The sequence below is a fragment of the Notamacropus eugenii genome, unplaced genomic scaffold (genome assembly GCF_028372415.1).
Source record: "Notamacropus eugenii isolate mMacEug1 unplaced genomic scaffold, mMacEug1.pri_v2 scaffold_241, whole genome shotgun sequence".
In the NCBI taxonomy this organism is placed as follows: Eukaryota; Metazoa; Chordata; class Mammalia; order Diprotodontia; family Macropodidae; genus Notamacropus; species Notamacropus eugenii.
Window position 1 is genome coordinate 21,662 of NW_027325260.1, and position 24,165 is coordinate 45,826.

A 24,165-nucleotide genomic window follows, 5' to 3' on the forward strand; every position below is an offset into this window, starting at 1 on the left:
TTGTTTTCCTAAAATACTCCTTCTTTTGGCATTTTTGTACATTAACATGGAATGTAGACAAATGAAATTTCCTGAAGTCTTCCTGTTTGAGGTTAAAAACTATGTAAAAGTAAAAAATAGACTCAAACAGTGGGGAAAGATGGTTTCACCAAGGAGCCAGTGAAGAGGGCTCTGGCAACCTTCCCTATGGGACCACTCAATGCCTACCACAACTTCAGAAAGGAAACCTTGATACATAAACAATGGGTAGCTTTCATTTGGGTGAAGCAGAAACCAGCCCCCCCCCCCGCAAATGCCAAGTTCCAAGAGGAAGAGAGCTGGATCTAGCTTTACCCTTGGGACAATTCCTGAGAGAAGTCAAGGGGGTTTCTGTATTACTCATTTTCCTGCACTTCTATCACAGGGCTGCCCATTGTTCAGATCATGAAATCAAGTGACTGGAAGGGCTCAGGGAGCGTGTGTGTACGTGTGTGTGTGTGTGTGTGTGTGTGTGTTTACTGAACAAAAGAATGAATGAATGAATGAACGAATGACCTGTAGGACTCATAGCCAGGTTGAATCTCCACAGGGATGGCTGCCCAGGATGATCTTTGGATGCCCAGGGCTTTCTCAGTCAGGGTCTGACTGAAGATGGTAGTCCAAGGCAGTTGTAGTAGCCTGATCCTCTTCACATATGCTAACTCCTCTTTCTCCCTCTGGACTGGCTTCTCTCTACTGTGGATGGTAGTTAGTGGGGATGGCTGGATCTCTAATTGTTTTCTAAGATGATGAATATGAAGGGTGGTCAGTTACCAGGATGGATATTCCACAGTGCTGTTTTTCACACCCAGGACTTTTCAGTTTAAATCATTGGTGGAATTGTTACTGATGGTGATAAGGAAGTGGACAGAATTTCCACAATGATTTGTCCCTTCATTATGGCTGTAGGAGGTGGCCTGCAAATTCTATGAGAATCTGTCTTTGCTCTCTTCTTTCTCTTTGGATGTTTCTGCTTTCTCCCCACTCTCCCACTCTCTTTATCTCTGTATGTCCCTTTCTCCCCTCCCCCCTCCTCTCTATCCCTCCCTCCCTCCTTCTCTCTCTCTCTCTCTCTCTCTCTCTCTCTCTCTCTCTCTCTCTCTCTCTCTCTCTCTCTCTCTCTCTCTCTCTCTCCTCCCTCTTCCCTTCCCCCCCTTTGGCCACTACAGTCTAATCCCTATCAACTGATGCAGTCTCACAAACCTATACAATTGGATGGGTTAAAATAACAATAAAGAAGCGTTAGCATCTGCTTTGCTGCTGTACCCTAAGGCCCACAGGATGCCTCTATTTGAATAGCTGCTAAAATCTCACCCAAGGGTTTTCTCCCCACAACCCTTAATTTCATGATCTGAACAATGGGCAGCCCTGTGACAGAAGTACAGGAAAATGAGCAATACAGAAACCCCCTTGACTTCTCTCAGGAAGTGTCCCACGGATAAAGCTAGATCCAGCTCTCTTCCCCTTGGAACTTGGCGTTTGGAGGGGTCTCTGCTTCACCCAAATGACAGCTACCCGTTGTTTATGTATCAAGGTCTCCTTTCTGAAGTTGTGGTAGGAGAACTTAAGATCCTTGAGATCCAGGACAATCTTGCTTTCCTGTCTGTATCCACCAGAGGCTGACATGGAGCTTTACCTGCAGCAAACCTTTTAGAAATCATTCATTCATTCCTTCAATCGATCATTCAATAAAGATGCCCATAATTTCTGAGCCTTTTCAGTTACTTTATATGGTGATCAGAATAAAGTGGGTCCCTCTTCCAAATCAGTAGGATGATGAACAATGCAGAAATGCCCTCCACTTTTCAAAGCAGGTGTCCCAAGGGTGATGATGGCTGAGGCTCTCCTCATCTCCAAATCTGGAATTGAGGGGCAGTTTGACTTCACTAACATGACAGTTGCCATTAGCCTACAGTATGTGGCCTGCTTTTGAAGATGTGGTGATCATGGAGCTGCCCCAAAGGGATGGCTTCTGGAGGCCTATTCATGGTCACTTCGGGGAAACCATGTTTGCCCACTGGTTGGACCAGCCAAAATATCTTTGGAATGCAGCTTTCTTTCACAGGATTGGCACTAGTTTCAGGCTGAGGAGAAGGACTTAAGACAATTCTTGTGGGTGAGTGACCTAGAGGCTGGCACACCTCTGGATTGGGAAACCTGCCCCAAAGATGGACCAGAGAGAGATGGATCCTTGTCCAATTCAGCCATTGAGAAGGACAGCAGAGAGAGATACATTTTCATCCAGGGCCTCTGAACTGAAATAACCTGTAAACCTCACTATCAAATGCAGAAGCCATCTCTACAATCTCGGGCTTCAAGGGGACACTAGATTCTGTGGTCAGAGAGGGTGGAAGTCTGCAGCTCTGGTTTCTGGTCTCCAGTCTTTTCTCTAGGTATCCCTAATACCTCCTCTAGGGAAAAGGTCCAGATCTTCCATTCCATACTCACATCAGGGGCCCCTCCTTGCCCTGTCTTCAGCTCCCCTTGTGTCACTGATGACCTCCCTCTCTCCCTGGAAACAGAAGCTGAGGGTTGGGGCCCTGGATCTCTTTGAGTCCCTGCCCTTTCTCTTACTCAACTGGTGCAGACTATATTTTTTAAAATAGCACCACTAGACAGAGAAGGACCTATATGTACAAAAATGTTTATAGCAGTTCTTTTAGTGGTAGCAAAGAATTGGTAATTGAGGTAATGGCTCCACACATTACAGTATATGATCATGATGGAATACTACTGTACTGTAAAAATGATGAGCAGGTTGGTTTCAGAAAAACTAAGGAAGATGTACATGAGTGAAGCAAAGTGAAATGAGCAGCACCAGGGGGATCATTGTACACAGTAAGTACAGTACATTACGCTATAATCAGCTGTGAATGACTTAGCTATTCTCAGCAATAGTGATTCAATACCATTCCAAAGGACTTAAGACAAAAAAGCTCCATGCACCTCTAGAGAAAAAATTTATGGAGTCTGAATGCAAATCAAAGAATGCCTTTTCCTTTAAACTTTATTTCTCTTGGTGTTTTTTTTTTCTTTTTGGTCTGTTTTCTTTCACACCATGACTATTATGGGAATACGTTCTGCATGCCTGCACATCTGTAACCTATATCAAATTGTTTATCTTCTCGGGGAGATGGGAGAGGTTGGAAGGGAGTGAGAGAATTTAAAATTCAAAATTTTAAAAAAGGAATGTTAAAAAAAATATTAAACTTTTTAAAAAGAGCAGCCAAAATAGATAGATAGTGTTGAGCCTACCACTCCATGGGCTCAATTCTTCTCTCCCCTTGTCTTCCTAAACCCTGTTCCCCATGCCCCAAGTTCAGAGAGGGTCCAATCTAGGGAAGCTGTGTCTAGAATATAGCTTGACTTTTTCACATCTGACACTTTAGAGGGCCAAAATCTCCTTGCCCAGATGGCAAAAAAAGTTTCCAGTTCATTTCCACCAGCCCCCACTAGGAAAATATATAGGCCTGCCATAGCTGGGGGGTCTAGGAGGTGAGGATGTGGGGTTGGGCTTCAGGATGGTGAGGATGGAGGAATCATCAGGGACATTCTCTGACTTCCTTCACGTTTCATCTGGCATACCACCTTCTAGAAGCCTGAAGACTGCCTGGGTGCCCCCAGGGTGCTAGTGCTTTCATCCACTCTGAGAAGGCCTCTCTTGGTCTGTCTAGTTACATTATACATCTAGATTTTTAACATGTTAACTCTTCCTTGTTTAGAGTGTGAGCTCCCAGAGGGCAGTACCTAAGCTTTTCTGTCTAATGTGGGATGCCCAGTGTGCCCAGAACAGTGACTGGCATATGGTGGTACCCCAGTAAATGTAAGTAGACTCAATGCTTATAGGATATGGCACCTCAGAGTCCAGGATGAACAGTACTTGGGATAGTTGGGGGGAGGAGAAAGATGGGACAAAGTATATCCAGGCTTCTATCAGCCTCACTGCCACCAACTCTCCTTGATTCTTCTGACCTTGACCCTGAGCCATCACAACCCCAAATCAACACCTCCATGGGCCTCCTCCAACATATTCAGTCACTCCTGATACCCCATAGACCTCCATCCAACACCTGCTCCCCCCACACAGTCTCATCCTAGGTCCACACCCACATCCCCTGTTAATAGTCAATCACACCCCTGCCAGGCAACAGGGGGCTATCCTGTTCATACACCTCAAGGAGGTGAGGTATGCCATCACCCCCATCTCCCATCTTCCCAATGTGGAGGACAACAAAGTGTTCTCAGAATTCCTGACAGAAAGAATTAAAGAGGAGAAAGAATCCAGAAACACAACAAGGTCCAAAGGCTCTTTTAATCACGGGATTTTAACCATTGGGAAGGGGGTGTACTTGGGATAGAAGTCAAGGTACTCAAGAAAATGCCTCATAGAAGTTCAAGGTTTAAGATTCTATATTCACCTTAATGTGTCCCTACCTTGCTCCTAGCCACCCTCATGTCCCTTAGGATTACCTCCTTATTCTCCAGCTATTGAAAGCTAAGGGTCACAACCCTGAAACCACTTAAATCTCTGTCCTTCCTCTTACTCTCCTGCCAGAAGCAGTAGTTAAAAAATCTCTGGGACTTGCTTACCACCATCCCAAAGACAAGAACCGAAACTGGGATCAAACTGGGTATGGTCAAATAAGATGATGCCAATTTCTCCATCAGGGAAGTCTGTGTCCAGCCCAGCAGGTTATCTTCCTGGAATTAGACACATTCCAGGCTTAACACAAGTTCCCTGGGGAGGAATAAAGGGGAGAGGAAGTGGGCTATACCTGATATTGTGAGTACATATGTACCCTATGCCTCAGCTTAGCACCTTGCAACCTCTAGAGCACATTACACTTTCTGGAAGAGCAGAAGAAAGGCCTGGTTTGGTGAAAAGGCTTCTGTCCCTTTGGGGCAACTTGGTGCTGGCCACAGCTTCAAAAAAGGGTCCCTAATGTACATGTTCTTGACAATTATTGCTTTGGCGTAACAGATCTGTCCCCAAACACTAGGCTGAAGCAGAAGAGAACCAAGAGCACTATCTTTCTTGTGAAACTTATGAGACAAATAGAGAATACATGTGTATCCCCTGTCAGCCTACAGATGTGCAGTAGGGGGCCCTTTATTTGGATCATGAAATAAAATGATTGAAAGGGTTCAGAGATTGTATCTTTATTGTGGGTTAAATATAAAAATAAGGCCTGCCTCTAAAGCAACTGTTAAAGCTTAGGACCCAACGGAGTGAAGGCTTGTTAAAAGGGATCAGACAGGTCCAAAATCTCCAACTCTCTTACATCCACTTCATCATTCTCATGTACCAACATCCCCACTCCCACCTACTAAAGCCTAAGTTATTCTAATGCCCCTTACCACAAAGCCTCCATTTCGGTTGTTCTCTGATGTGGAATCTTTTCCTCCAAATCCTCTTGGAGGGCAATGATTGCAGGACCCTGTACAAAGACCTCAGAGCTGGACTTTGAGGCTGTCTGAGGCTCATGGGGCCAGACTCTGCCTGAGAGCTCTCAGGGCTCTGGTCACTCCCACCTCCCAGAAGCTTAAGGATGACCCATGACATCATCCTTCACCAATCCCCAAATGACAGTAACCAGCCCTGGGCCTGTGGGCCCTGTGCAGAGGGAACAAACAAGGTGATGGACCAGTGCAGTGGAGGGGACCCGTGTGAGCCAGTGTTGTCAGCAGCAGGGTGAGTGCTGTGGTGCTGCTGAGGGGCAGAACCTTTGGGCTCCCTGTCACCTGCTCAGGCAGCCCTGTACCTACTGTTTAGGGCAGTAGAGAATCCTCAGTGCTCGACACAACCCTGTGTTCTTTCCATTTCATCTTTTGCTTTCTTGATACCAGTATGTCTCTTCATATGTTCAGTTCCCCAGACAGTTATTACTCCTGCCCCTGAAAAATGGGGCAGGAGATAGGAAATATCCTCCACCTAAGTCAGAGGTGGGGAACCTGCAACCTTGAGGCCACATATGACCTTCTAGGTCCTCAAGTGCAGTCCTCTGACTAAATCCAAACTTAACAGAACAAATCCCCTTACTAAAAGGATTTTCTCCATAAAACTTGGACTCAGTCAAAAGGCTGCACGCAAAGACTGAGAAGGCTATATGTGGCCTCCAGGCTGTAGGTTCCCCACCCCTGAGTCCTAAGCTCTCCATATTCCTGCAAAGCTGTTCAACAGTGCAGTCTTTGGTGATGAGTTGTGAAGGGCTTTCCAGCTCATCAGGCCATTGGTCTTCTCTAAAATAATGGCCATGCTTCCTCCTCAGCACAGGGTTCTTTCCTGGCTCTCACTGGGTCTTTGCTTCTGTGTGAAAGTATATATTAGTTTTATAATTCCTTAAAGTGGTTAAGTGATATCTAAAAGCTAGAGTGACACAGGAAAGTCTCGTGAAGAATTTTTTGATGTATTAATTTCACAGCCAAAGGTAAAGCCAAGGGATTGGAGGGGACAGAGATGAGGAGAGAGAGGTGGGGGGGCAGGGGGTCAAGGAGAGTGAGACAGAGAGAGAATGTGCTTCTGGATGGTCTTCCAGTCCAGCCCTTGCAGCCATCATTGAAGGGAGAAATTAGTGTGAAGAGGATGCCTACCTTCCTCACTATCATCAGCAATGACTACCAACCAACTGCCACCAATAAGCGTAAGAGGCCTGAGAATAACAGTAGCCCCACAGTTTACATGGCCTAGTTACAGACCAGCCCTCACAGTCATCATCTAGGGAAATAACTCCACTCCCATGGAGAAGGGCCCCTAAATCCTCACCAACCGCCACCCACTACCCACAGGACAGAGAAGAAGCCAGCCCAGCTAAAAGAGCAAGACCCCCTGGAGGGAGAGAGGGGCCAGTATGCGCCAGGAGGGTCAAGTTTCCATCACCACCTTGACCAGCATCTCCCAGCAGAACCAGAGCCCGATGGAGACATCCAAGGAGTTGCCCTGGGTCCTCAGAGATCACAGGAATCCCCTGTGGAGATGCAGCCTGGCCACTACTCCCTCAGGGGCTCCAATCACAGCTACCTACAAAGGAAAGTTCTCACTCCCAAAGTCTCAGGCAATATCCAATGGTTCAACCTCAGAAAGGGATGTTATTTTATCAGCAGAAATAATATTAAAGAAGACATTTTAACATCTGCTTTGCTGCTATACCCTAAGGACCACGGGACCTCTTTATCTGAAATGCAGCTAACTGCCCCTAAGTGTTGCTATTCCTCATTATAATTTAAGCTCCTTGAGAGCAAAGATGGTTTGTCTTAAATTTCTATCTTCTCTGCTTTGCAGAGGCTTTTTCATTAAGAAAGTACTTAATAAATGCTTTATTCATTCATTCGTTGGTTCATTCATTCATTCATCCAGCCACTCAATAAACACACAAAGAATCTCTGAGTACTTCGAATCACTTTATTTGATGAATCTGAATAAAGTGGGCGCTCTCAGACGCGTGAAGCAGCACTAGCTGAACTGTCAGACTTCTGACTTTTTTCAGCTGGTTCCAAACCAACGACCTTGGGTTTCTTTCGCTTCTGACTAGCATTCAGGGATGGTTCCGACGCACTCAGATGGCATGTGCAGATACTGCTTACATGATGGCTCTGGCTTTTTCTCTTTGGAAGCTCCTGAGAGCACCAAGTTGCCTTAAAAGCATTGACATCTACAGCATTCTTCATGGAGGTCTCTGGGAAACCATCTTTATCAATTCTTTGTGCCACTTCAAAAGGCAGGGAAACCGGGACTCCTTTTTTCACATGTGGTGAGTACCACCAAGCTGACTTGAAGGAACAGCTGCTTGGGGCCTTCTTTGGGCCCATTTCTGGGAAACCATCTCTGGCCACTGGTTTTCCGTGACGAAAAACCTGGGGATCAGATGCTCTTTTTGGATTTTGTGATGAACAAGTTGCTACGCAGGGATTGTTGCCAGCTGGAGCCCTCCTCATGGATGCCTCTGGAAAATTCTGTCTGCTAGCTGACTGGCCCAGCCAAACAGGCTGAGAAACAGGGACACAATTTTGAGGGCGTGTTGCGGTTGCAGACGAAGTAGCCCGCAAAGGATAGCCAGTTGAAGCCCTGTATATGGGGACCTGCGCATTACTACTGTTGGGAGCTGCCTGCATCACCCAAACAGGCTGAGGAGCACGACCAGCATTTGGAAGGCTCGCTTCAAACCACATTGTCCCCGAGGGATGGCCACTGGGAACCATGGTTACTGGCATTTCCGGGAAACCATTTTTGTCAAGTGGCTGCAATAGCCAAAAACCTTGGGAAATGGGATCTACTTTTTGAAGTACTGGTTCATACCAAGCTGCCTCGAATGTACCAATGCCATGGGCAGTCTTCATGAATCTCCCTACGTAACCATCTTTGTCCACTGGTTGGAGTAGTAAAAAGTCCTGTGGAAAAGAAGCATTCTTCCCAGGATTCATCGTGAGAATGTCTTCAGACTGTATGTCTGGGTCCCTGGCCTACCTCAAAACAGGCTGGCAGGCCTCTGGACTGGTAAACAAGCTTCAAAGACAAACACGGGACAGCAGGAACTCACATCCAATTCTGCCACTAACAAGTCCAACACAGGGAGACAGATTTTCATTCGATGAATTCAACATAGAACCACTGGTAGACCTCCCTTGAAACAAGGATGCCACCCGTGTCTAGTCTGCACAGTGATAGAAGCTCCTGGCAGAGATGGGGGGAGCTGATGAAAGGAGAACCAGCTTTTGGGCTTTTCAGTACCCAGACTGAAACACTGGTCTCTGGGCTCCTCCTCTTAAGCCTCTCAGTAATTGTGACCAAACCCTACACAACAATGGGCCTCACTTGCTAGGATTCTATGTGACATCATTAGAAAGTCATACTGTTGAGGCTTGGGGTGCTGGGGACCCCAAAATACCAACATGCCAGGTCCTGCTTGAATGAATTCAACACAAGCCTTCTTAAAGTCAAAGAAAAACAAAGATTATTAAAGATTCACCATACTGGGTTAACTCTTAAGGAGCCTAAGCACTTGTAACACCCGTATTAACAAGCAGGCCAGATAGAATCTCAGCTAGACAGAGTCTGAAGTGGATTGAATCTGAGTGCCTTCACTGAGGCAAGATGGAACTTAAATGCAGAAAAAGACTGAGGGAAGAATCCAGGTATCGTCAAGTCGTATGGGGGCCCCAGGGATGGTCTTGATAGGGGAAAGTCAGCCTGGAATGTAGATTAAGTCCAGAGAGGATCCTGATGGGAGTGGCTGGTAGTCCAAACAACAGGACCCTGACAAGATCAAGGATTAAAGGCAGGGAACACCAAGTTGGGTGACCTGGACCTCAAGAGAATGCTACATCAAATTAGGGGAATCCAAGGAGCCCCCCAAGGTCAGGCTTTCTGGGCCCCTTCACACAAATGGAACCAAAACCCTCCTGGTCCAAGGGACAAAGATCTCTGCTTGGGCTCATAGCCCCATCAATACCAGCCTGAAGGAAGAGGATTACTTTATTTATTTACTCATTTCTTTTGACCAACTCTCTCCCCTAACAAACAAATCAAAAAGAAAAAGAATAAAATTCAGAATGAATTTCAGAAATAATTTGTCTTTGATTTTATTGCTTCTTGGGAGGTGGAGACAAGATTTTCTTTGTTTCTTTACCTCATGGGGGATGAATCTGAGCAATTTTTTCCTTATGGTATGTACAAAAACATGAACAAAAGGAGGACTTTCTGAAAACCAAACTAAAATAGAAACCTGTCGGAGTATTTGCCCAAACATGTCCCTTGATGTGATGATGGCTGTCATCCTTCCCCTATTTTCCCATACCTTACTCACACTTTAGGACCCCCCACTGGGAGTCTTGCCCTGGAGGGGCCTGCTCTCTTTCTGCCTTCCTTCCGATCATGAAGAGGTAAATGTGCTCCCTATCTTTTAAGGTCAGCAGACACTTTATCTATCAAGTTATTCTCCACTGCCTTTCCTTTCCAATCTCCCATTTCACCCCTACTCTCAGGTAGTCTATTAGAGAAGACCCAGTTCAAGGAGGCTATGGGAAAGGAAAGGTATAGTTGAGTGATTTCTAATAAGTCTCCCTGAGGGAATGAAAATCTCACTTCTCAAATTGAGAAAACGGTGTCCTTCCCCACCCTCCAAAAGGTAAGTACACAGGCCTGGCACATTTGGGGATGCAGGTGGGTGGGCCAGCCTGAGAAGCATGACCCTGCACCTTCCTGTATCCTTATCATCATGGTGTAGGGTCATCCCCAGACTTCCTTCATGCTTCTGATCATACATACCACCTTCCAGAAGCAGAAAGTTACCCAGGGGCACCTGTAGACAGTGATGTCCCTGATGGCAGAGCCTAAGCATTTCTGCCTTTCCTGGGTTCCCCGGAGCCCACTACAGGGTCTCTACCATATCATGGGCACTCTGTAAATGCTTGTGATCTCACTGTTTTGGGACATAGCATCTCATCTAAGTCAAGGATATGCATTCCCTGGGATAGTGCTTAGGTTGGGAGAGGGCCAGGGGAGGAGGATTCAGGCTTCCATCAGCCTTACTGCCTCCATTCCACCTTGGCCCACAACCCCCACTCTCTCCCCTTCCCCCTCCAGTACTTTTTCCTCTAGCATCTCCAGGTTGGTCTGCCCTCTCTCTTCCACTCCTGCACGTGCCCCCTCCTTCCCCAGCACCAGCACTTACCCCTCTCCTGTGCGTACCATTTCCCCTTCCCTCCTGTAGCAGCAGCTCAAACTCCCTGCAATCCACTGAGAGGCTCTGCACCCACAGACCTGGGAGATGGAGGAAGGTCCCCTCCCTACATCACCTCTTCAGCCAGGGAAACACAAAGTGTTCCCACATTTCCTGATACAATGAATTGAGGAGGAGAAAAAATCTGGAAACACATTAATGCTCCTGGCTCACCTCTTCCCCGAGGGACCTGACCATGGGGAAGAAGAGGGTGTGCTTGAGACAAAGACCAAGTAAGCCCAGAAGGAACCTGGGAGAAGTTCAAGGTTTCACATTCTATATTCACTTCAGCAGGTCATTGCCCCAATGGCAAAAACCTAGTAACTCTGATAATCTCACCTATCCATGCCAGGGATAGAAAGCTGAGGTGCAAGAACCTTAATCTGCTCAAATCTCTGCTCCAACTCTTGCCCTCTTGCTGAAGGCTATAGGTATTTTAAAAAAATTAACTGAAAAAAAAAACAAAACAATACAACAAACTGAAACACCATGCCAAGGACAAGCAGCAGAACTGTGACCGGCCTGGACAGGATGGCATGTTCTCCATCAGAAAAGAGAGTAGTCAGCCCAGCAGGGGGTCTGTCTGGAACCAGACACAATGTAGGCTTTACCAGACTGTCTAGGGAGGGATGGAGGGACGTGGAGGTTCAGGGAGGTGGGTAATTCCTAGGCAGGTGACCTGGTGGAGCTCAGCACTACGATGTATGACACCTTCTGGAAGAGCAGAAGAAAGGCCTGGTTTGGTACCAGGATACCACCTGACCACAGACTCAACAAATCTTTAAAAGAAGGGCAGTTGAGGGGTAGAGATGACAGCCAGACTCAAGATGGTCTTCCCATTAGATTTGCTTAAAACTAATTCTCAGCAGAAAGTAAGAAAAGTAAGAAAAAAGATAGGGTTGATGTTTGGGCATTTCAGGATGAACTGCTCTCTTAGTGAAACCTGACTTGACCATCTCTGTTCCCATAGACATAGCATGACATGTTATCTTGTCTTACAAGATCTTTTGTTGTTGCTCAGTACTTTCAGTCAATGTGTCTGACTCTTTGTGACCCCATTTGGTTATCTCTTGGCAGAGATACTAAAGCTTTTTACCATTTCCTTCTTCAGCTCATTTACAGGTAAGGAACTGAGGCGAACAGTTAAGTGACTTGCCAAGGGTCAGATAGATAGTAACTGTGTGACGAAAATTTGAACTCAGGTCTTTTTGACTCTAGGTCCTTCATGAGATGCCACGTGCCATCTTCAAAGAAACATTAGAGCAAACCCAAGATTGGGAGAGGTGGACAAGGATCTACCTGGCATAAGCAGGTCTCACTCATGGGAGACGGGATGAGGAATAGGAGTTTGCAGGGGTGTTGGGGATTTTAGGCAGGTCTGATCAGGCCCCTCCCTTGGAACAAACCCTCCCTTCATTTGTGGCCCTAAGCATCAAGGATTACTTTACAGGCAGGTCTTATCTTAAATAATAGAGACACAAACACATTATCTCTGAGCCCTTCTAGTTTATTTGATGAGAATAACAGGACTCCTATTACAGAGGATGACTAGGGATGGAGACAGACACTTGATTTGTTTCAACAAGTGTCCCAAGGATGATGGTGGCTGCAGTTTTCCTCTCCTTTACTCCTAGCATTTGGGAGCAGCTCTGGATCACCTACATGACAGTTGCCAGTAACCTTGGGCACCAGTAACCTGCCTTGCCCCTGGACTCCCTTGTGTCTCTGATGACTTCCCCACTTCACTCCCAGGGAGAGACAGCTGAGAAGGAACCCACTTAAACTCTGAACCTGCTCACATCTCTACCCTTGGTGGCTTACTCTTCAGCCAAAGGCTTTAGTTAAAAACAACATCAACAAAGAATCTTTGGGGTCCGTTTGTCATCACCCCAAGCACAGCCATCACGTTGACCAAGCTGGGCAGGGTGGCCTAAGAAGGGGCTACTTTATCCATCAGGAAGTTGTGTCCAGCACAGCAGGGGGCCTCCCTGGAAGGCGCCGTGGAGGGTGGAGGGTGGAAGGTGGAGGGGAGGTTTTGGGGTGGTGCCAAGTCCTGGACAGCTGACCAGGCTGAGCTCAGCAGGACTTCACAGGCTCCAGAACATATCATGCTTTCTGAGGAGCAGAAGAAAGGCCTGGTTGGGTGCGAAGGGAAAGCCCTCCCCTCATAGCACCCCAACAGGGCATTGAGAAATCCTTAGAGGAAATAGTAGAGGTTAGTGTCTTAGGGTGACAAAGATGTCCAAACTGTGTTTATCAAAGCAAAGTCTGGGAAAATACAATCCAACCGAACTCTTCAGTTCTTTTCTCTTTTATTTCAGTCCTTCCCTGAAAATCGCTTTTTGGCTGATATTTATCATATCATAACATATCATGGAGACCCATTGAAATTTCTTAGAGTCTTCTTGTTTAGGATTCAGAATATTAGAGTGGAAACAAACCCATGTTTTTTGTCTTAAAAGAAATAAGAGGTGAATATTTTTTTAAAAGTCTCATCCTTGGACCTGACATCATGGGCCAGTGATGTCACGGAATTTTGGTGAGGAAGGCCCATTGTTAGGTAGGGGCACAAGTCACAGTTCCTGAGGGAGGTCTCCAGGGAGGCTGTGGCACCAGCTTGACTTAGTCCTGAACACAGTCGATCTGAGAAGTCAGGCTGCAGGCCTCCACTCTCCCCTAGTCTCACAGAACCTGCTGTCCCCTTGAAACCTGAGTCCCTGAGGATGGTTTTTCCCTTTTGTAATGAAGACTACAGTTGGTTCCAGGTAAGATGCTCCAGATGAAAATCCACCTTCTTTTACTGCAATTCTTTTTCACTGATTTGGACAGAAGTTCTCACACCTCTTGGTCCATCTGGAATTATTGGTTCCCTGTCCAGATGCCTGGCAGCCTGTAGGCCAAGAGCCCAGAATTACTGCCTGATGGCTTTCTCTTACAGGTGATATGCAGGCCATTCCTGTCTAAGATGACCAGGAAGCCTGATCAACAAGTGGGCATGAGGGGCATGCCTGAGATGGCCAGAATGAAGGCTCCACTGGTCATCCCTTTGGGTAAGCTTGGTTCTCATGAAAACTTGGGAAAAAAAACTTGTCCCAATCCCCAAGCTCTTTGGCTGCTGCAGCTTCTGGGTAAAGATTCTTTCTTTAAGGCTCCCTGGAAGAAGAGTTTCAAACAGAAGGCCTAGATGCAGAAGATACTGGCAGCTGTCTTCATCATGAAGCTGAGCTCACCCCAATGCCAGGTCTGAAGGGGAAGAGAGCCTCTGTGACCATCATCCATCCCCATGACACTTCCTGAGACAAGTCAAGTCTGTTTCTGTATGGTTGGTCATCCCACAGATCTGTCATAGGGCGCCTTTCCATTAGACCAACTGATGAAGTGATTAAAAGGGTGAGGAGACTGTGAGTGTACCTTTACTGTTGGTGAAAGGTAAGATGTATCTCTAAGGCTATCAGCAATGCTTAGGGCCCCAGAGAAATGAGGGTTTGTTCCCAGGGAGGGGCCTAATCAGATCCGTCTAAAATCCCCAATGGGGCCCTGTATCCACATCATCATTATGGACATCATGGCTTGACTCTACATGCCCATCTGGTCACACAAGGGAGCTCAGTGTCTCTATAGGGTCTCCATGAGGAGGACTTCCATTATTGTCCACCTGCTCTCCAAACTCTTGTTGGACAACCAGAGGGCATTGCCATCTCATCTCTATGGGAACACCCCAGTTTATCCTGAAAGGCCCAAACCCAAAGCTTCTCTTTTCACTTGCTTATTGAGAATGCTTTTTTCTTCAGGAAAATGCTCTGGGAAGATAATCTCAGTGATCTCAGTGATCCGTTTCCTCTGCCCCGAATCCTACCTTTAAGGACCTCCACACTTCATGGAGTGCCTGGGAGAGGGCTCTTTCTCTCATAACCAGGACTCTTTTCTTTTCCCTCCGAGTTTCTTGTTCATTTCTCAGATTTAGAAAATAATTACTGCCCCTGCAGCCTACTGTCTGTGCCCCCAAATTGCTAACACTGGCTCACCAGGGTAGGCAGGGGGTATGTAGATGGTTGGGTTGCCCAGGAAGCTGCAGGGTCATTCTCTGACTTCCCTCAGGTTTCCACTCAGGTCCTACTTCTGAAACAGAAGGAATGGCCAGGGGCCTCTGGATGCTAATGTCTTCTCTTCTTAAGCCACCTCCCATGCCATGGTACCACATTTAGAGGAGCCCTCCCTAGGGGAGGTGTCTCCTCTTTCTCCTCTTCCTTGGTCCTTCAGCAGCAAACCCAGGCACTGGCACATGGTGAGTGCCCAGCACCCACCTGTGCCCGGACTGCTTGCAGGACAGGGCACCTCAAAGTCAAGGAGCAGCTGGACCTGAGACAGTGCTACCTTGGAGGGGAGGAACCAAGTCCAGGCACCAGAACTCAAGTTTACTTGCTCCCTGGTCCCCTGCCCCCACCAAGCCCATGCTCCAGGTTCTAAGGGATCAAGGACCACCATGCCCATCCCCTCCCCTCCTCCTCCAAAGCCAGTTCCCACTCTCCCGAGGCATGTGGTCTACTCTGCACTTGCTCCTGAGGGCTAGAGGAGGACCCTTCCCCTGCCTCCCCACCCAGAACAACAATAAAGCTATCCCAGAATTCTTGACACAATGAAATTAAGAGGAGGAAAAAACCCAGAAATACACGATTCTGGAGGGACACCCCCAATTCTAACACCTTTAAACTAAGGAGTCTAAACATGAGCACGTGGCTGTCCAAGGGTCAGGGCAACTCTGGGACCCTCCAGGTATCACATTCCTTCTACTGCAGGAGGTCTCTGCCAGGCTAGTAACCACACTGGTGGCTTTGCTGATCACTACCATCCTGGGGACAGAAGGTTGAGAGTCAGGAACTGAAAGTGTTCAAATCTCTGCCCTCCTTCTTAATCTCCTGCTCCTTGGATGTATAACTGCATGAGAAGGGAGGGAGGAAAGGAGGGAGGGATGGAGGGAAGGAGGAAAGGAAAGGAAGGGAAGGAGGGAGGGAATCAAGGCAGGGAGGAAGGAAGAGAGGAAGGGAGGGAGGAAAGACAGGGAAGGAGAGAGGGAAGGAAGGGACAGAGGAAGGGAGGGAGGGAAGATGGAAGGAGGGAGGGAAGACAGGGAAGAGGGGTGGAAAGGAAAGGAGAGAGGAAGGGAAGGAGGGAGGGAGGGAGGGAAGGAAGGGAGAGAGGAATGAAAAGAAGGGAAGGAGGAAGGGAGGCAGGGCAGGGAAGGAGGGAGGGAGGGAAGACAGGGAAGGAGTGAAGAAAGAAAAAAGAAAGAAAAGAAGGAAAAAGACTCCTTGGGGCCTGCTTACCCTCATCATGTCATGGACAAAAACCAGACTGAGAACCATGCTGGACAGATTGGACTAAGATTTGGTTCATTTTTGCCATTAGGGAAGTGAGCGTCCAGCACAGCAGGGGGCCTCATTGGAGAGCAGCAAAGTCCAGGCTTCCCATAGACTCCTTGGTGAGTAGTGGAGAGCGTGGGGATGTTTTGGACATGTGGGTAATTCTTGGGCATATGACCTGGTTGAAGTGTTCTCTGCCTTAAAAACTCTTAGAACCTATTATATTTTCTGGAAGAGCTAATAAAGGGGCAGGGTTGCTTTGGTGACAAGGGACAATTTTCTCATTCCACCCTAGCAGTAACCCCAGAACTCTTTCAAAGTTGGATTGAAATTCAGAGATCTGGCAATGACAATGATATGCCCATCATGGGTATAATGTGAAGGCTGTTAAAATATATTCATACTTCAATGATATGGTCTGTCCCTTTTGTTTTAGTTGTTTCCCCGAAAATTCTTTATGTATTGGCATTTTCCTACAATGATACAGAAGGTAGACAAATGAAATACCTTGGATTTTTTTCAACCCTGGAGGGGATGAAACCCCCAAACATGAGAAGCACACCCTCCATGCCCTGCTTTAAGCAATCAGATATGGGTTGCGCTACAGTTTCTTCCCTTGGGAAGAGGTCAGCACATTAAGGGATATTTTCGAGTCAGGTGGAGTAATGGAGGGAGATCTTCAGAAGAGACTGAGGCCCAGACTTGGTGCAAACCTGGATACTGACAAGGCCAGAAGTCAGGGCTGCTGCATTCCAGCCCATGCAAGCATCCCAGTGCCTAGCGTCCTCTTGAAGCCTCATGAATGGCATTTTTATAGTGCCTGGGACGAGCCTTGCGAATACTAGGTCATTTCCTCCTCACAACAATCCTGGGATATAGGTGCTACTATCACCCACAGTGTACACTGGGGGAAATAAACTGAGTTTAGGTGACTTGCCTAGGGTCGCACAGTTCCTAAGTCTGAGACCACATTTAACCTGAGTTCTCCCGGGCCCCAGGTCCTGTAATCTACCCACTGCAAAATCAGGCTGCCACCAACAATGGGCACTCATCATTGTACCTCAGCCGAGATGCTCCTGAATAGCGTCCTTCAGGAGGAAGAGAAGGACTTGTGTTGACACAAGTCAAAAAGTACATCTAAATTGCTTGGCATGAAATCATTATATAACAGGGTCCCTTCCCATCACCAAAAAAGGGGATCAAATGGGGTCACTAATACGCTGCCTCTCTCTTGTTGCTGAGAACACTTGCCTCCAACACAATCATTAATGCTAAGGATTGGAAAGATGTGAGGATTTGTGACTGGGGAGGGCTCTTCTCTGTCCTCTTAAAATCCCACACACTCCTGGTTTGTCATCGCCACCATCATCATCTCCTGAAGTCCCTCCTCTCCCCATCTGCTGCCAGAATTTAGATCATACCTGTGCCCTGTTTGCACTGGGCCTCTTTCTATTCTCTCTCACAAACAAAGTCCAAACTCTTCCTTGGTCCACCTGTCTCTGAGCACCAGCAGGTGACACTGCCAGCCTGTTCCGCCAGAAGCAGAGATGTTCAACTCAGGTTTCACATGGAGCCCTGGTTATCCTGACAGCCCTAAACAGCCTCCTTTCTGGTTCTTGTCTGATGTGGAATCTTTTCATGGAAATGATCTTGGAGGGCAATGATTACAGGACACTGTACAAAGGCCTCAGAGCTTGGCTTTGAGGCTGTCTGAGGCTCATGGGGCCCGACTTTGCCTGAGAGCTCCGCCTCAAGTCAAGGGTGGGGTGGGGAGGTCTCTGGTCACTCCCACCTCCTGGATGCTGAAGGATGGTCCATGCCATCATCCTTCACCAATCCCCAAATGACAGTGATCAGCCTTGGACCTGCTGGGCCCCATGCAGAGGGGACAGACAAGGTGATGGACCAGTGCAGTGGAGGGAAGCTGTGTGGGTCAGTGTTGTCAGCAGCAGGGTAAGTGCTGGGGGGCTGCTGAGGGGCAGAAACTTTGGGGCCCCTGCCACCTGTTCAGGTAGCCCTGTAGCTAGTGTTGAGGGTGGCAGAATGTCCTGAGTCTCTGGTATTATCCTGTGTTCTTCCCCTGTTATCTGCATTTGTGTGTGCCAGTATGTCTCTTATTTCATTTAGTCCCCAATGCAGGTGCCCCTGATCAGCGCAGAAGACTATGGGCCATGCCCTCCCCCTGAGCCCTCCATATTGCTGCAGAGCTGGTCAGCAGTGCAGTCCTTGGTGATGAGTTCTGAAGGGCATGCCAGCTCATCCTGCCCAGCACATGCCTGGACTTCTCTGAAATAACTGCCCTGCTTCTTTCTTAGCACAGGGATCTTTTCTGGCCCTCACTGTATCCCTGCTTCTCTGCCAAGCTCTATCTGATTTTTCACATGATATGGACATCACTGACATCCTTATTCCAACCCCACCCCAGGCCCTACTCTTACATGGGGACCAAAGTTGCCAAAAGGTTTGTGGGTTGGAGGTCTTTACCCCCTTGGCCAGATCTCTCTTCCAGGGCTTTCTTCTGTTCTCCCATGGTGTTCATTTTTAATGAGTATTTTAAGGGTCTCCTGAGCTCATGCACTTCATAGTCCAGAGAAGGTCCTATCCAGGGATTCTGTGTCCAGGATATAGTTTGTGTCTCCCTATCTGACATCTCTAGGTGCCAGAAGCACCCTTACCAGACGGAAGAAGTGTTTCTAGTCCCTTCCCATCAGTCCCCAAAACCCAAGTGTGGAAGCCTGCCATAGTTGGGATTGTGGGGGAGGATATGCCAGCTGGGCTGCAGGATGGTGAAAAGTACAACATCATGATCTTACTTCCTTCACATTTCCCCTCAAGTACCACATTCTAGAATCCTGAGGACTTCTCAGTTGCCCTTGGATACTAGTGTTTTGACCACTCTGAGAAGACCTCCCCTGGCATCCTGCCAAGATCACTTCTACAACGAGCTCCTTAACCAATTTGGTCTTCTCTCTCTAGACTGTGAGCTCCTGAGATGAAGGAACAAGCTTTTCTGGCTTTCTTGGGCTCCCCAGAATACAGTAAAGGAACTGGCACACTTTGGTCACTGGTCTCATTTCTTACAGAACATGGCACCTCAAAATCAAGGATAAGCAGCAACAGGTATCGCAGCAGCAGTGAGAAGTGGAGGGGAGGAAGGCGGGACAAGGTATATTCAGGCTTCCATTATCCTCACTGCCTCCACCTCTCCTTGGTTCTTCTGTCCTCCTGATCCTGAGCTCCCATGTCCCCCCAACATCTCCATGTGCCTCTGCCAGCACTATCGGGCTGACCTGGCCCTCCTCCTGCTGTCTCACACTTATTCCATGCCTCGTTTACGCCGTCACTCCTTTATCCATTCTTTACACCCCTACAAGTGAACTAGACTTTTCATCACTGCCCCATGGGGGTGTGGTAAAGAGGCCTGCTTTCCCTGATTCCCCACCCCATGGAACAACAAAGAGTTCTCACAATTCCTGACAGAATACATTGAAGAGGAGGAAAATATTCCCAATGACCAGTGGGGTACATGGGACAGAGGCCAAGTTTCCCCAGAATGTCTCATATTCCATCCTCATGTCAGTGGGTCCTCACCATCCTCCTAGCCACCCTTGGGTCTCTGATGACAGCCCCCCCACCCATAGAAGGTGTGCCAAATTCCTGAACCTGCTTGAGTACCTGACCTTCCTCTCAGTCAGCTGCTACAGGCTATATTTCTTTTTAAATAGGATTCCTGCAGCCTACTTTCCAGCACCCCAAGGACAAGAAACAAAACTGAAACCAGGCTGGGCAGGATGACTGAAGGGGCTGCCATTTCCTCCATCAGAAATGTGAGCTTCCATTCTGGGACAAGGGGCTGGGGATGGGGAGAGAATATGACTGGAAGTAGACAAGCTCTTCCTGGGCAGATGAACTGGGTGATTGATTGAATGAATGAATGAACCATGAAGGAATCCTTTATTCATAACCTTTTCTATTTGCAAATCACTGATGAGAGTGAGAGTGACAGAGAGAGACAGACAAACAGACAGAGGCAGACAGAAACACAGACTGAAATTGACTGATTGTCATGGAGCTTCTAGGCTACCCCCAGAGCTATCATTAAGGGGAGACATGATTGCAGAGTTGGAGCCCACCTTCCTCACCACAACTACCAACAACTCCTGATAGGATGCCACCAACTGGCATATAGAGAGAAAACCCCGGGGGTGCCATTAGACACCAGATCATATGTCCTGTTTCTAGACCTACCCTCACAGTCATCATCTAAAGAAACAACTCCCATGGATCAGGGCCCAGCCATCCCCACCAACTGCCACCCACAGGACAGAGGAGGAGCCAGCCAAGCCGAGAGGGCAAGGCCCCCTGGGGGGAGAGAGTGACAGCTTGTGCCAGGAGGGCCAACCTTCCATCATCACCTTGACCACCATCTCCTCTCAGACCAGGATTGAGACAGCCCAGGCCCTGGAATCCAGGAGCAGCCCAGGGTGCCCGGGGATCATTGAGGGAAAGAATCACTGTGGAGATACTTCCTGGTCATAGGTCCTGCAATCACTCCCAACACAGCTACTGAATTCAAAGAGAAGGAACTTCTTCTACCCAAAGTCTCATGCAAGTATCAAATGTTTCAGCTTCAGAAATATGAGTAGAAACGACACCTGAAGAAAAGGCATTAGCATCTGCTTTACTGCTGTACCCTAAGTGCCATGGGACCTCTCCAGATGATTGTAGCCATCCCCACACATAATTTTTGTCTCCCTGTTAAGAATTTAAAATTCTCTGGAGCAAGGACAGTTTTACGTTTCTATCTGTGACCCCAGTGCTTGGCACAGAACTTTGCACATAAAAAGTGTTGAACAAATCCTTCCTTCCTTACACGTGCACACACACACATACACACACGCACACACACACACACACACACACACACACACACACACACACACACACACACTCACACTCCCTGAGCCCTTCCAGTCACTTGATTTCATGATCTGAACAATGGGCAACCCCGTGATAGAAGTGTAGGGAAATGAGTTATACAGAAATCCCCTTGACTTCTCTCAGAAAGTGTCCCAAGGATTAAACTCTCTTCCCCCTTGGAACCTGGCATTTGGGGGGGCGGGTCTCTGCTTCACCCCAATGATAGCTACCTGTTGTTTATGTGTCAAGGTCTCCTTTCTGAAGTTGTGGTGAGCGCTGAGCTGAGTCAAAGGGAGGTCCCGAAGCCTGGCCATCAGGGGTTCCTTTTCTGTAGAAGTGATGAGATCCTAGCTGACCTAAAGGGATGGGCACCCTTGGGAAGCCATCTGTGCCCATTCTATGGACCCGCCAAAAACCTTGGGGACAATGGCTACTTCTGCCAGGTTCACAGTAATGCTCAGGAGGATGCCTTAAGACAGTACTTCTGGGACTTTGGTGCCCTCCCATTGATGCTGAATTCCTCTAAATGGGGGAAAAAAGGCTCAAGGATGGGAGCTTGGGTTGGTGGTGGTGACCCTTGTCTAAATCAGTCACTGAGAATCATCACACCTGGATTAACCTGCGGCCTTAATTACACAATATGGATGCCATCTCTAGGGCCTCAGGCTTCAAGGGCACACAAGGTCTTGGGGTGCTTGCACAGGCTGGAGGCCTGCAGCCATGACTCCTGGCCTTGTCGGTGTCCAGGTTTCAAACAACCCTGGCCTTTAGACTCCTCTTCGGATTTCTCTCAGTCAGTGTGGCCTTACCCCATCTAACAATGGACCTGACTAGCTAAAAATCCGTGAAATTAGAGGTTTATGATGCCAGAGTCAAAGGAGGAGTCATTAAAATTAGAAAGTAAACATATTCAGTGTAAGTCAGTTAGATGCCTCAGTGGATACAGCACTGGGCCTGGAGTCAGGAAGACCTGAGCACAAATCCTGTCTCAGATACTTATTAGTTGTGTGACCCTGGGCAGGTCACTTGACCTCTGCTTGCCTTAATCCAATGGAGAAGGAAACGGCAAACCACTCCAGTACCACTGCCAAGAAAACCCCATAGACAGTATGGTCCAAAGAGTCACAAAGAGTCAGACACAACTGAACAACAAGAACTCTCTTCAGTTTAATGAAGAACAACAGAAAAACTGCCTCTGATCTCTTTCTGTGTGAAATAGCTGATTTCTGTTTGTTAAATTTACATACTCCCTGATATCAAGCAGGAAGAATCCCCCCAAATTTTCTTTGTCTGCACCATCCACTTCACTCTTTAAAGAATGCCAAGAGAAAGAAATGTGCTACTGAAAGAACTGAAAAGAAAATAGAGTTGAGTTGCAGTTCCCAGACTTTCCTTAGAGTAACCATGTGTAGAGATGATCATCATTCCCAAGGCCCTGTCCTCCAATTCATCTTGTAAGGCTTTGTCCAGTTTGTAGTGGGATGGGATCATCCAAACCAGGCCTTTCTTGTGCTCTTGTAGAAAGGTGCATGAGTTATGGGGATCAACTGCCCAGGATTCATCCTCCTCCTGATCTCTCCCCTCTTCCCTGCCCTCATAGCTCCCCAGAGAGAGTAGCCTGAGCCCAGAACCTTCTCTTTCCAGCCAGACCCCCTGCTGGGCTGGAGGCTCCCTTCCCTGCTGGAGGACATGCCACCTCCTTTAATCCTTCTTTCCCAGCTTAGTCCCACTTTGGGATGTCTTCATCGGGTAGTAGCGAGCAAGCCCCAGGAATCTCATTTTTTCTTAAATTTCCTCATTTACTTTTGATACAGCCTCTAGTAGAAGAGGAAAAAGAAAATCCCTGGGGCCTGCTTGTCACCACCACCTGGAGAAGTTTTGGTCCCTGCCTCATGAAGAGTCTGACACCACTGAACGACTAAGCAGTAACAACAGAAAAGTAAAGGGCAGGGCTGAGCTTTTAGGTCCAGCAAACAGACCCTCAGCCAGCTGGCCCTGCAGTTGGGAAGACCATCCTGGATGGCTGGTAGGTGGGCAGGACCCCCCTGATGTGAATAGTGAACGGGACACCTGGCGATTTCTATGCTAATGCGGCCTCTGTCTCCTGGACACCCACTTTGCAGGAAGTACCCTGTGGTTTAAGTGAGCAGTTGGGGGACAACCCTGCAGAACTGGGGTTCTGCATTGTTGCTCCTCTCAAATTCTTTCCTCAGGAATTGTGGGAAGGCTTTGTTTTTCAGATGAGCAAGAAGACATGGGGAGTGAGCCTGACTCTCCCACAACTAGCTCACCTGCAGAGTAGCCTTGCTGGCCAGTGAGAGAGGGAAAGCCTGCTTTGGAAGGTGGATGAGCAAGTGCAGAAGTAAGATGGCAGGGAGGGTTGGGGAACACACCCCATTCAGAAGGTGGGTTGGGAGGGGCAAAGTCTTGCTTTGCATTGGTTGACCTGAATGTTCTGGAGTACAAATATGGGCAGGTATTCTGGAGGTGGGGGCCTGCAGGGTCAGGAGAGCAGAACGACCCAGGAGAGATGGGGGTATGGGAGTGGGGGAGATCAAGGCAATGAGCATCAAAGAACAGGAAAATATATTGTCCCCTCACAGAGTTATTTCCCATTCCTCCCTTGCCCACTGCCACAATTCCAAGTACTGCCTGTCTTTGACTATGATATGCCATGTGTAAGAGGAAGAGGTAAGGGTGAGACCACCAGGGAGATCAGCAGAATGTGCCAAGGATATGCCAGTCCTGTTGGAGAAGCGAGGAAAACCAGAAAAACTTAGTCCCTACCCTAAAGGTCCTCACCAATGAATGGGGGTAAAGGAGGGGGTATAAAGTATGAATACCTGGGTGCAAGGTTGACCTTAACAAGATGGCATGAGAGGGAAACTCAAGGGAAGAAACAGGCACTAAGAAACCAGGGTAACTGGGTAGACCTTCTACTTCAGGCAGGTGGTGCCCTAGAAGAACCATGTCAGAGGATAACTCTCTGCCTTCCTATCATCAAGGAACCCATCCAGGCAACTACTACGCAACCAGTCTTGACAATGCCTAGACAGTACAACTACAAATAGGTGTGTGGAGGATGGGGAGTGTGATTTCCTTCTGCCTCTGATGAATAAGCACTGAACTATCTGGGAGAAGAGGAAAAACAG

At 47.8% G+C, this 24,165-nt stretch overlaps 1 long non-coding RNA gene across 1 annotated transcript; it reads left to right on the forward strand.

Annotated features, from left to right (window-relative positions):
- The first annotated feature begins 17,365 nt into the window (after positions 1 to 17,365).
- On the forward strand, positions 17,366 to 21,194 carry LOC140517046 (uncharacterized). The gene is made up of 3 exons (XR_011971452.1): positions 17,366 to 19,213; positions 19,819 to 19,920; positions 20,531 to 21,194. It is a non-coding gene; the product is annotated as an uncharacterized lncRNA (long non-coding RNA).
- The last annotated feature ends 2,971 nt before the right edge of the window (positions 21,195 to 24,165 follow it).